Source organism: Dendrobates tinctorius, unplaced genomic scaffold, assembly GCF_039654945.1.
Source record: "Dendrobates tinctorius isolate UK_male_01 unplaced genomic scaffold, ASM3965494v1 ptg000192l, whole genome shotgun sequence".
NCBI classification, from domain to species: domain Eukaryota; kingdom Metazoa; phylum Chordata; class Amphibia; order Anura; family Dendrobatidae; genus Dendrobates; species Dendrobates tinctorius.
The window spans coordinates 11,046,552-11,058,351 of NW_027361859.1; the positions used below are offsets into that span (position 1 = coordinate 11,046,552).

Genomic DNA, 11,800 nt, shown 5'->3' on the forward strand with positions numbered 1-11,800 from the left:
TACCTCTTCCCATCTCCGGATCATCTGGCGTTCTGGCTGCCGATACTTTCTCCGAAGATTTTTCTAAGGTCTGGAGGGACACCAAAACAGCTCTGGAGAAAGCCTCCAAGCGTATGAAAAGGCATGCGGACAAGAGACGTTTGGATGCGACTATCTTTCATCCCGGAGACAAGGTATGGCTCTATTCAAAGTATATCCGTTTAAAGATGCCATCCTACAAATTGGGTCCCCAGTTCATCGGACCATTTGAGATCTTGAGACAAATCCAGTCTCGTACAAGCTGAAGTTGCATACTTCCCTTCGTGTGCCTAACTCCTTTCATGTTTCTCTCCTCAAACCAGTAGTTTTGAGCCCCTTCTTTAAGGATCCGGGTACCACTCCTGACCGTGTCTCGGAGGATGATGTTTTTGAGGTAAAACATATCCTTGCCGTAAAAAAAGTAAGGGGTAAGACCTACTACCTGGTGGACTGGAAGGGTTTTGGTCCTGAGGAGAGATCTTGGAAGCCTAGGGAGAACATCCAGGCCCCTCTTCTCCTTAAACGGTTCTACGCAGGCTTGAAAAAGAGGGGGTGTAAAGAGTGGGATACTGTTACACCCGGTCCCTGTCCTGGCGCAGCGCCCAGGTCTGCCACTGTTACACCTGGTCACCGTCCTGGCGCTGCGTCCAGGTCTGCTGCTGCCATCCGTTCTGAGCACTCACCTCGAGCCTCACATGCTGTCCTTAGACAGCAGCCGGCCTCCTCTGGATCTCATGCTGCTGCTCAGCATTCTGGTCTCCCTCCTGCCTCCACTTCCTGGCGTCCTGTGGGGAGATCTGTAGCTAAGGCTATTAGGGCACGCCCGCCCGCTCTCCTGCCTTCTTAAAGGGGCGGCGTGCATTATTCAAAAAGTGCAATTAACCAATGGCAGCGCACTGGCTGCTATTTCTGGCCTCTCCTCCATAGGGAGAGCGCCGGAGCAACAAGTATCTATCATTGCTACATCCGGTTCTAATGCTAACCTGTCTGCGCTGCGTCTGCAGTCTCTGCATTCTCTAATGCTATCTGTCTCCACAGCATATCAGTATTCTGTGCTTCCTGGTTATATCTGCAACCATCTGGGCGAAAGCCATCCCGTTCCACCAACAGCCATCCGTGTCCAATGACTGTGTGAAGGTCACTGGAACCGAATCCTTACCAACTTCCCGGATCCTGGACCCGGCTCATTACGGACTCTGCTGTAACTATCGCTTTTGGTCCCGCTGGGACAGCTGCCACGTGTTCGGGGTCTAACTGGAGGTAGCACCTGTGTCCTCCGGGTATTCCATTCTGGCCCTGTCTGAGGGGCTTTACTTCGGGTGCCCGGGGCTCACTAGTCACGCCACCTTCGGAGCCCCCTGGACCGTGGTCCCGAGGTTCCACTTTAAAAATAAAAACGAATGTGAACTTCACCATCTCTGCCTCCGATTCCATTCGTTACATCAGGAATTGTTTTTTGTTTTTTTATTCTGTTCCGCGTGTAGTAAAATTGATGATGCAGCTTTATTCTTCGGGTCAGTACGATTACAGTGATACCACATTTATATATTTTTATGTTTTGGCGCTTTTACACAATAAAAACAGTTTTAGATAAAAAAAATAATTATTTTTTCATCGATTTATTGTGAGTGCTATAACTTTTTTAGTTTTCCTCTGATGGAGCTGTATGGTTTGTTTTTTTTGCAGGACAGGATGACGTTTTCAGCAGTACCATTTTTATTTACTTACAAGCTGAAGAGCCCGGTGCTGCCTGGACATAGTAACTAACTACGGTTAGTTATAACAAATTATAATGATTATATCTATATATAAACTGAGTGTAGAGCCCCGCCACATTCACTATAATATCCCACATCATCCTGTCAGCCAGAGCTACCGGACTACTACCACTAATATCCCACATCATCCCGTCAAAGCCAGTAAAAGTAGAATAGTGAAATTGCACAGAAACATGGTTCACTAAGATCCCAGGTTTTCTACTGATCAGGCTGATATTCTCACTTATCTGTCACCATAAATATCACAGTCATGCTTTTCACCAATGGACATGCACATACCTTATACATTAGTACAGTAGAGACCCCTTCACACACATTTTCATGCACCGTCAACTTGTAATTTGTCCGGCTGAGTTGCTCATGGATGTACAGCATCTGTATGCAGTATAGTATCATATTTATTGGGTTGTTATGGGAAAAGCATTACATGTTATATGGGTATATTCAGGTGAATTATGGGGAAAGTAGCACTTTAAAAAAACTCACAGCATCAGAGCACAGTAACACATCAATAATGCATAAAAGTGTCTGTGAGAAAATATTAAATCCACATGACATTTAATATGTGCACTTTCCTACATTCATGTGTGTCACTTAATGATACCACATGGGAGGGGGGATTCATTTCTGTCATGTACTCACTGCTCTTTTCTGGGGGACAGACGATGGCTGGAGCTTATGTTCCTGAGGATGCTAGATTTATCCCACCATGTCAGTGTCTGCTGAGGTGTTGTCAAGTGGGAAAACTTGCGCATAGCAACCAATCACAGCTCAGCTTCTTTTAACCAGCTCTGGTGAAATAAGAGATGCTTAGTGATTGGTTGCAAGGAAAACTGTTTTTCATAGCAACCAATCACAACTTAGCTTCTTTTGAACAGCTCTGGTGAAATGAAAGATGCTTCGTGATTGGTTGGTGATACACACACACACACACACACACACATTGATTTTTATATATAGAGACGAGCTGAAGAGCCCGGCATTGCCCGGGCATAGTACCTAACTGTGGGTCCCGCTGTCTTCCTTAACATCCCCGCTCTCCACCCTCCGTCCCGTTCTATCCCTCCACAGCCGCGCTCTACATCCTTGTCCCTGTGTCCCTCCTCAGCCCCGTTCTCTTCTTCTACAGCCCTGGCCTCTTTGTCCACAGCCCTGCTCTCCCGCTCTCTCCCTCCACAGCCCCGTTCTCTTCCTTCACAGCCCTGCTCTCCCCGTCCACAGCCCCTTTCTCTTCCTTCACAGCCCTGCTCTCCTGCTCTCTCCATCCACAGCCCCGTTCTCTTCCTTCACAGCCCTGCTCTCCTGCGCTCTCCGTCCACAGCCCCATTCTCTTCCTTCACAGCCCTGCTCTCCTGCGCTCTCCGTCCACAGCCCCGTTCTCTTCCTTCACAGCCCTGCTCTCCTGCGCTCTCCGTCCACAGCCCTGTTCTCTTCCTTCACAGCCCTGCTCTCCCCGTCCACAGCCCCATTCTCTTCCTTCACAGCCCTGCTCTCCTGCGCTCTCCGTCCACAGCCCCGTTCTCTTCCTTCACAGCCCTGCTCTCCCTGTCCACAGCCCCATTCTCTTCCTTCACAACCCTGCTCTCCTGCGCTCTCCGTCCACAGCCCCGTTCTCTTCCTTCACAGCCCTGCTCTCCTGCGCTCTCCGTCCACAGCCCCGTTCTCTTCCTTCACAGCCCTGCTCTCCCCGTTCACAGCCCCGTTCTCTTCCTTCACAGCCCTGCTCTCCCGCTCTCTCCGTCCACAGCCCCATTCTCTTCCTTCACAGCCTTGCTCTCCCCGTCCACAGCCCCGTTCTCTTCCTTCACAGCCCTGCACTCCCGCTCTCTCCGTCCACAGCCCCGTTCTCTTCCTTCACAGCCCTGCTCTCCCTCTCTCTCCCTCTACAGCCCCGCTGTCTTCCTTCCTCCACAGCCCCGCTCTCCATGCACCACACGCGGTGACGCCGGGACCAGGAGAGGTGCGCAGATTGTTTGTTCGGCCGGAGTGGGCGGAGCTAGAGTGGAGCTGCAGCGCATGTGATTGGGTGGCCTGCAGGGGGCGTGGCCTAGCTCTGTAGTAGGCCGCAGTAGAAGCCGGGGACTATATTTAGGCCGGAAGCTGCAGGGGAGAGGGGGGATAGCACAGTTGGCGACGGGGAGCGCCAACTGAGCCGGAACAGTGCTGGGAGGGTGCCGGCACTATTCGGCCCCTGTCCTGAAGACTGTCTTCCTCACAGTCCTGCTCTCCATGCACTGTCCTGCTGTATCCGTCCTCTGCCCTGCTCTCCAACCGCGTCCCACTCTGCTGCTTCGTGATTGGTTGGTGTCCCACTCTGCTGCTTCGTGATTGGTTGGTGATACACACACACACAGATTTATATAGAGAGATTGGATTCATATTTTTTGTTTTTTTCTTTATTTGAGGATTTTTTAAAAATATTTTTACTTTTTTTAATAACTTTTTTATATTGTCCCACTATTGGACATCACTGCATAGTGACAGATCATTGATCTGATACTCTGTAATGCTTCTGCACTGCAGAGCATCAAAGCAGCATCTGACAGGCAGGGAGGAGGCTCCTGCTCATAGCAACAGAGCAGTATATGTACGGCGCATTTCAGGAAGGGGTTAAATGTTGCTTTTTTGCTTATATTTGGTTCTTGTCTGTCTATATTACTGTGTATTTAATAAAAACTGCTTTAACATAAAAGGCGTCCACTGTGCCCCAAGGACGCGGCTGAGCTGTGCTGTTTTGGGTCTTTTTTTCCTCTCTCGTCTTCTATGTGGAGCCTAATAAAAACGCAGGTAAAAAACTGCAGAAACTTTATTAAGCGCAAAATCAAAGCTTTTCTGTACTATAAAAAGCACATTAAAAATGCAGATGTGCATCAAAAACACATAAAATAAGGTGGAGAAGATTGTTATTGTGTAGTTTGGTGCAGATCCTGCTGAAAACAAAAAAAAACACAATATTTCTGCAATATGTGAACACGGCCGTACAGACACAAAAAGCCAGCAGTCGTATAGTGACACTACATAAAGATGAGAAAATTCTGGAGGCTGCGATTGTGAATGAAGGAACAAAGAATAATCCATAGGTCCCAACTAGAGATGACCAGGATACACAGAAGACGTCGCCCACAGGACTCCAGAAGGTTGGAAATTCACGGCCTCCCGTCCAGCTGCCAGGTACCACTGATCTAGACGCTGAACCAGAGACCCAGGAATCTACCTGCTCATCTCTATTCCGAATAGTCTGGTGTAAATATCCCAAAAATCAAATTAAAACTAATCTACTTTATTTCAATCCTTAAAAAGGAATTCAATCCTGATAAAAGTGCACATAACAAACAAGACAAACAAACATATACGACTATCAGAGGACTCTATGCTGATAGTCAATAATAGACTCCAGGGATCATTTCACACGTTATGTTAATAATGTGAGAGCATTTATTAGGTAATAGGGGATACCGTCTAACCGTCCCTTTGTAAAGTGTTCTCACAATTCATAGGACCATTGGAGCCATTAATACACTTCCTCCAACTCGTAAGGATAAGTACTTCCACAGTCTATGGTATTGGAAATAGCTCAATCAGAGCACCAAACCCAGTATGTATCCAAAACCAAACATTCACTGGGTTTCCATAGACACTCTAGCAGCAAAAACAATGGCTTATATATTTGAAAGTGGCATATCTTGCAACCTGAGGTACATCTCGTTCACATAACATTTTCCCATTCAGGGATACACACATTGAGTTAGTACCTCCTTAACAAGCAAAGATTTGCATTCATGGCATGTAAAAAGGGAGGATCTCACCCATGTTGCACAGTAATGGGTTCCTCCATATAGTACATCTCCCGTCTCCCGACGCGTTTCACTGTAATTGAATGCCTGTTTTGTCAAAGAATTGCCATCAAAAGAGCTGCTTGTCCACTTGTCTTTTTATTACGCGCATGGAGAGGTGTAACTAAGCGTCCTCCAGATCTTCACTAGAGCTACTGGTGGAGAGGATAGGCTGGACAGCCAGAAGACAGCAGGTACTACTCCAGGACTGCCTTAGCTGATTGGGGGTCAGACGCAAGTGCAAGGTACACCAGGCATCTCAAGCAAAATGAACTGCCCAGAGACCAACATTCAGTAGAGTGGTGGGTGGAGCTGCCTAATATTGGACCTACCTACATGGGATAGGCTGGGGAACCTAATCTCTGATGGACACAACAGGGTTAAATTCCTGTAGAGACTGGCCACGCCCCTAAGGCCAAATGGAAGCAATATGCTAAAAGCCATGAGGTGACCATAGTGAGCAGGGCAGTGCTGAGAGGGCATGTAAGGTACTACCGTAACACCTGGTTAGGAGTCCACTCAGATGTTTCACCCCGAGCTGAACCCCTCACTGTGCCTCGGAACAAATGTCATATCTTCACAGCCAAGTGGTGAAGAAATCAATGAAACACCTGTGGGATAAAAATGCCCATTACACCATTAGATGACTTCCCTGGTGGGTATGTAAGAGGAGGAAGATGTAAGAGAAGGAAGCGGCTCGTTTGATGCAGTGTGTAACCGAAGACAGAGAAGGGTTAACAAGTATTTACTAAGCAATCAATAACAGACAATACTCCAGGCAGGGAGGTAAAGGCAATGGCAAAGAGAATATTCAATTTAAACGGGACACTTATCGGTTGAAGTTCTGACAGGGGTAAGGCTGGAATATCTCCCGGCGGCATCTCAAATGATGTACAAAGTCTCTGGCTCTGCTCCAAAGAAACGAGTAACACTGCTGCCCGACAGTGCCGAAAGATTCAGTCCTCTTTGTCTTTGGTACGCTGGAACGTGGAAACAGTCCTTGGTGTGAATGTCCCAGGAATGGCGCCAGGCACGTGCACTAGCCACAACAATCTCTCGTAGTCTATAGGCTGTCGCAACGGTTTCTCGGTTGAAGCAGAGGTATTTAGTGGTTTGGATACAGACAGTAACTCAATAGTGTCAGGCCGGGGTCACACTGGCGAGAAATACGGCCGAGTGAGAGGCGCTAAAAGCACGCATTAGACACGGACCAATGATTCTCTATGGGGTCCCTCGCACCTGCCGTATATTTCTCATCCGTATCCTACGGTCCGTGCCAATCGCAGCATGCTGCGATTGTCAGCGTACTACACCCGTAGTACGCCAATGCAAGTCTATGGGTGCGCAAAAAATACGGATTACACACGGACCACACGTGTAACTTGCGAGAAATACGCACCCGGTGTCTTTTACCAAAGCCGGCAATTCAGTGCGCTGTACAGTAAACTCACACTGACAGGTTTAATAAAGAAACGAAAGAATAGATATAGACACATAGAATGTATATATATATATATGTATTCTATGTGTCTATATCTATTCTTTGGTTTCTGTTATAAACCCTGTCATAGGGCTCCATTATATGTCCATTTTGCAAGCCTGCGAGAAAATCTCTCCATACGGATGCTGACATGCGCAAAATACGCGACCACACCTTGATTACGGATGACATACGGATCACTATTTAGGGGTCTGTCATCCGTATTACACATGTAAAATACTGACCGTATTTTGCGCTGGTTAGTGTGACTCCAGCCTCAGGGGTAGTCTCCAAGTCAGCACACGGAGGTCGGGAGACAGGGGAGTCATCAGTAGGAGCTGCGGAGAGGGAGTCGACCATCTCCTGTCGCCTTCCCGCCAAGTCTGTCCCGTTCCCGCGCTCAGGCCCTTTTAAGTACCCCGCGCCCAGTGCTGTCTGATCGGATGGTCTCCCCCTCTCAGAGGAAATCTTCCCCACTAGCACTGGTGACAGCACCGATAGTTCCGGCCTTAAAGGGCACCGCACACCACTGACTCCGTCTTGTCTCATCTTCTTACAGGTACAGTGTCTGAAATGGAGTCACTTTAGTGGTTGTATGGTGTTCACACATCACAGGGACTTTGCAATTGGCCATCGCAAGCGAGGACTGCCAAATTAGTGCTGCAAAAGCAAAATAGTGACTCTCCCCATTGGAGCTGTGTGCAGTCATTTCTATCCTCAGGTTTGGGGAGAAATTTCTGTATAAATTGTGGCTTCATTTTACTCTTTGTGAAATTGAAAAATTTGGATCTAAAAAAATTTTTTAATGGAAAAACTTAATTTTTTGTTTCCATGACCAGAAATACAAAAATCTATGACACAATTGTGAGATCAACATACCCCCCGCACCCTGATGGATTTCATGAGGACTGTTGATCCGAAATGGGGTCACTTTCATCATGGTGGGGGGGGGGGTCGCTGTTCTGGCAGCTGCACATTATGCCAGACAAATTTGCACCCCAAGAACCAAACAGTGATTCTTCCGTCCGGAGCCGCGGAACGAGATCTTCTGCCACATTCTCGGGGTCGCCTCATTCTTAACAAACTGCTTTATAAATTGTGCAGCTTTATAAGATATTCCTGCCCACAGCGCCCCCATCCAGTGAGTGTTTGACAAAGGTTATTACACCAAAACGTCACGATGTTCAGATCCAAGGAGCACAATCACATTTATCATTGCTGCGCACTGTGTACGACATCAATGGAGGGAGCAGCGGAGATTCTCTTATTACTGGGATCCCACTCCACTCGCTCCTCACACTCAGCAAGTGTCTGCGCTGTGGATTACATACCCAAAGGATTGTATACACAACTCCACCCTGTGCGCAGCATACATCTAGTACTTCTGCTATATACAGTATGCTCCGTACACCTCGTACACGCCCATCTCCACTCCGTACATGCACTGCTCCTCTGCGTACACCTCGTACACACACACGGCTCTGCCCCTAAGGCTGTGTGCACACGCTGCGGATTTTGCTGCGGTTCCGCAGCGGTTTTGGCCGCTGCGGACCCGCAGCAGTTTTTGCTGCGATGTACAGTAGCATGATTCCCTATGGGAATCAAAAACCGCAATGCAGATGGTGCGGAATTTTCCGCGCGGATTATCTGCGGTTTTCAATCCGCAGAAAGAATTGACATGTCAATTCTTTCTGCGGATTCCCCTGCGGTTTGCCATCTCCTCCATTGAGGAGATGAAAAACCGCAGGGCAAAACCGCAGAGCAATCCGCAGGTAAAACCGCAGGTATTTTGACCTGCGGTTTCACCTGCGGATTTTACAAAATCCGCACCTAATCCGCAGCGTGCACACAGCCTTACATCTCGTACACAAATGGCTCCACTCCCTACACCTCGTACACATGCGGCTCTGCTCCGTACACCTCGTACACACACGGCTCCGCTCCGTACACATCGTACACACACGGCTCCACTCCGTACACCTCGTACACACACGGCTCCGCTCCGTACACCTCGTACACACACGGCTCTGCTCCGTACACCTCGTACACACACGGCTCCGCTCCGTACACCTCGTACACACACGGATCCGCTCCGTACACCTCGTACACACACGGCTCCGCTCCGTACACCTCGTACACACACGGCTCTGCTCCGTACACCTCGTACACACGCGGTTCCGCTCCATACACCTTGTACACACACGGCTCCGCTCCGTACACCTTGTACACACACGGCTCCTCTCTATACACCTCGTACACACGGCTCTGCTCCGTACACCTCGTACACACACGGCTCCGCTCCGTACACCTCGTACACACACGGCTCTGCTCCGTACACCTCGTACACACACGGCTCCTCTCCGTACACCTCGTACACACACGGCTCCGATCCGTACACCTCGTACACACACGGCTCCGCTCCTTACACCTCGTACACACGGCTCCGCTCCGTACACCTCGTACACACACGGCTCTGCTCCGTACACCTCGTACACACACGGCTCCGCTCCGTACACCTCGTACACACACGGCTCCGCTCCGTACACCTCGTACACTTTGTACACACACGGCTCTGCTCCGTACACCTCGTACACACACGGCTCCGCTCCGTACACCTCGTACACACACGGCTCTGCTCCGTACACCTCGTACACACACGTCTCCGCTCCGTACACCTCGTACACACACGGCTCCGCTCCGTACACCTCGTACACACACGGCTCTGCTCCGTACACCTCGTACGCACACGGCTCTGCTCCGTACACCTCGCACACACACGGCTCCGCTCCGTACACCTCGTACACACACGGCTCCGCTCCGTACACCTCGTACACACACGGCTCCGCTCCGTACACCTCGTACACACACGGCTCCGCTCCGTACACCTCGTACACACACGGCTCCGCTCCTTACACCTCGTACACACGGCTCCGCTCCGTACACCTCGTACACACACGGCTCTGCTCCGTACACCTCGTACACACACGGCTCCGCTCCGTACACCTCGTACACACACGGCTCCGCTCCGTACACCTCGTACACACACGGCTCCGCTCCGTACACCTCGTACACACACGGCTCTGCTCCGTACACCTCGTACACACACGGCTCCGCTCCGTACACCTCGTACACACAAGGCTCTGCTCCGTACACCTCGTACACACACGGCTCCGCTCCGTACACCTCGTACACACACGGCTCCGCTCCGTACACCTCGTACACACACGGCTCTGCTCCGTACACCTTGTACACATACGGCTCCGCTCCGTACACCTTGTACACACACGGCTCTGCTCCGTACACCTCGTACACACACAGCTCTGCTCCGTACACCTCGTACACACACGGCTCCGCTCCGTACACCTCGTACACACACGGCTCCGCTCCGTACACCTCGTACACACGCGGCTCCGCTCCGTACACCTCGTCCACACACGGCTTCGCTCCGTACACCTCGTACACACGCGGCTCCGCTCCGTACACCTCGTCCACACACGGCTCCGCTCCGTACACCTCGTACACACGCGGCTCTGCTCCGTACACCTCGTACACACACGGCTCCGCTCCGTACACCTCGTACACACGGCTCCGCTCCGTACACCTCGTACACACACGGCTCTGCTCCGTACACCTCGTACACACACGGCTCCGCTCCGTACACCTCGTACACACACGGCTCCGCTCCGTACACCTCGTACACACACGGCTCCGCTCCGTACACCTCGTACACACACGGCTCCGCTCCGTACACCTCGTACACACACGGCTCCGCTCCTTACACCTCGTACACACGGCTCCGCTCCGTACACCTCGTACACACACGGCTCTGCTCCGTACACCTCGTACACACACGGCTCCGCTCCGTACACCTTGTACACACACGGCTCCGCTCCGTACACCTCGTACACCTCGTACACACACGGCTCTGCTCCGTACACCTCGTACACACACGGCTCCGCTCCGTACACCTCGTACACACAAGGCTCTGCTCCGTACACCTCGTACACACACGGCTCCGCTCCGTACACCTCGTACACACACGGCTCCGCTCCGTACACCTCGTACACACACGGCTCTGCTCCGTACACCTTGTACACATACGGCTCCGCTCCGTACACCTTGTACACACACAGCTCTGCTCCGTACACCTCGTACACACACAGCTCTGCTCCGTACACCTCGTACACACACGGCTCCGCTCCGTACACCTCGTACACACACGGCTCCGCTCCGTACACCTCGTACACACACGGCTCCGCTCCGTACACCTCGTACACACACGGCTCCGCTCCGTACACCTCGTACACACACGGCTCCGCTCCGTACACCTCGTACACACACGGCTCCGCTCCGTACACCTCGTACACACACGGCTCCGCTCCGTACACATTGTATACAAAACGGCTTCGCTCCGTACACCTCGTACACACACGGCTCCGCTCCGTACACCTTGTATACACACGGCTTCGCTCCGTACACCTCGTACACACGCGGCTCCGCTCCGTACACCTCGTCCACACATGGCTCCGCTCCGTACACCTCGTACACACGCGGCTCTGCTCCGTACACCTCGTACACACACGGCTCCGCTCCGTACACCTCGTACACACGGCTCCGCTCCGTACACCTCGTACACACACGGCTCTGCTCCGTACACCTCGTACACACACGGCTCCGCTCCGTACACCTCG

General features: G+C 51.2%; 1 protein-coding gene across 1 annotated transcript in view; it reads right to left on the bottom strand.

Annotated features, from left to right (window-relative positions):
- The window catches only part of LOC141055842 (uncharacterized), a 60,426-nt gene extending 52,945 nt beyond the window's left edge, over positions 1 to 7,481 (bottom strand). Inside the window, exon 1 of the mRNA XM_073552551.1 lies at positions 7,355 to 7,481. The gene's annotated coding sequence lies outside the window, so the exon portion shown is untranslated. The remainder of the gene's footprint in view (positions 1 to 7,354) is intronic.
- Positions 7,482 to 11,800: the final 4,319 nt, after the last annotated feature.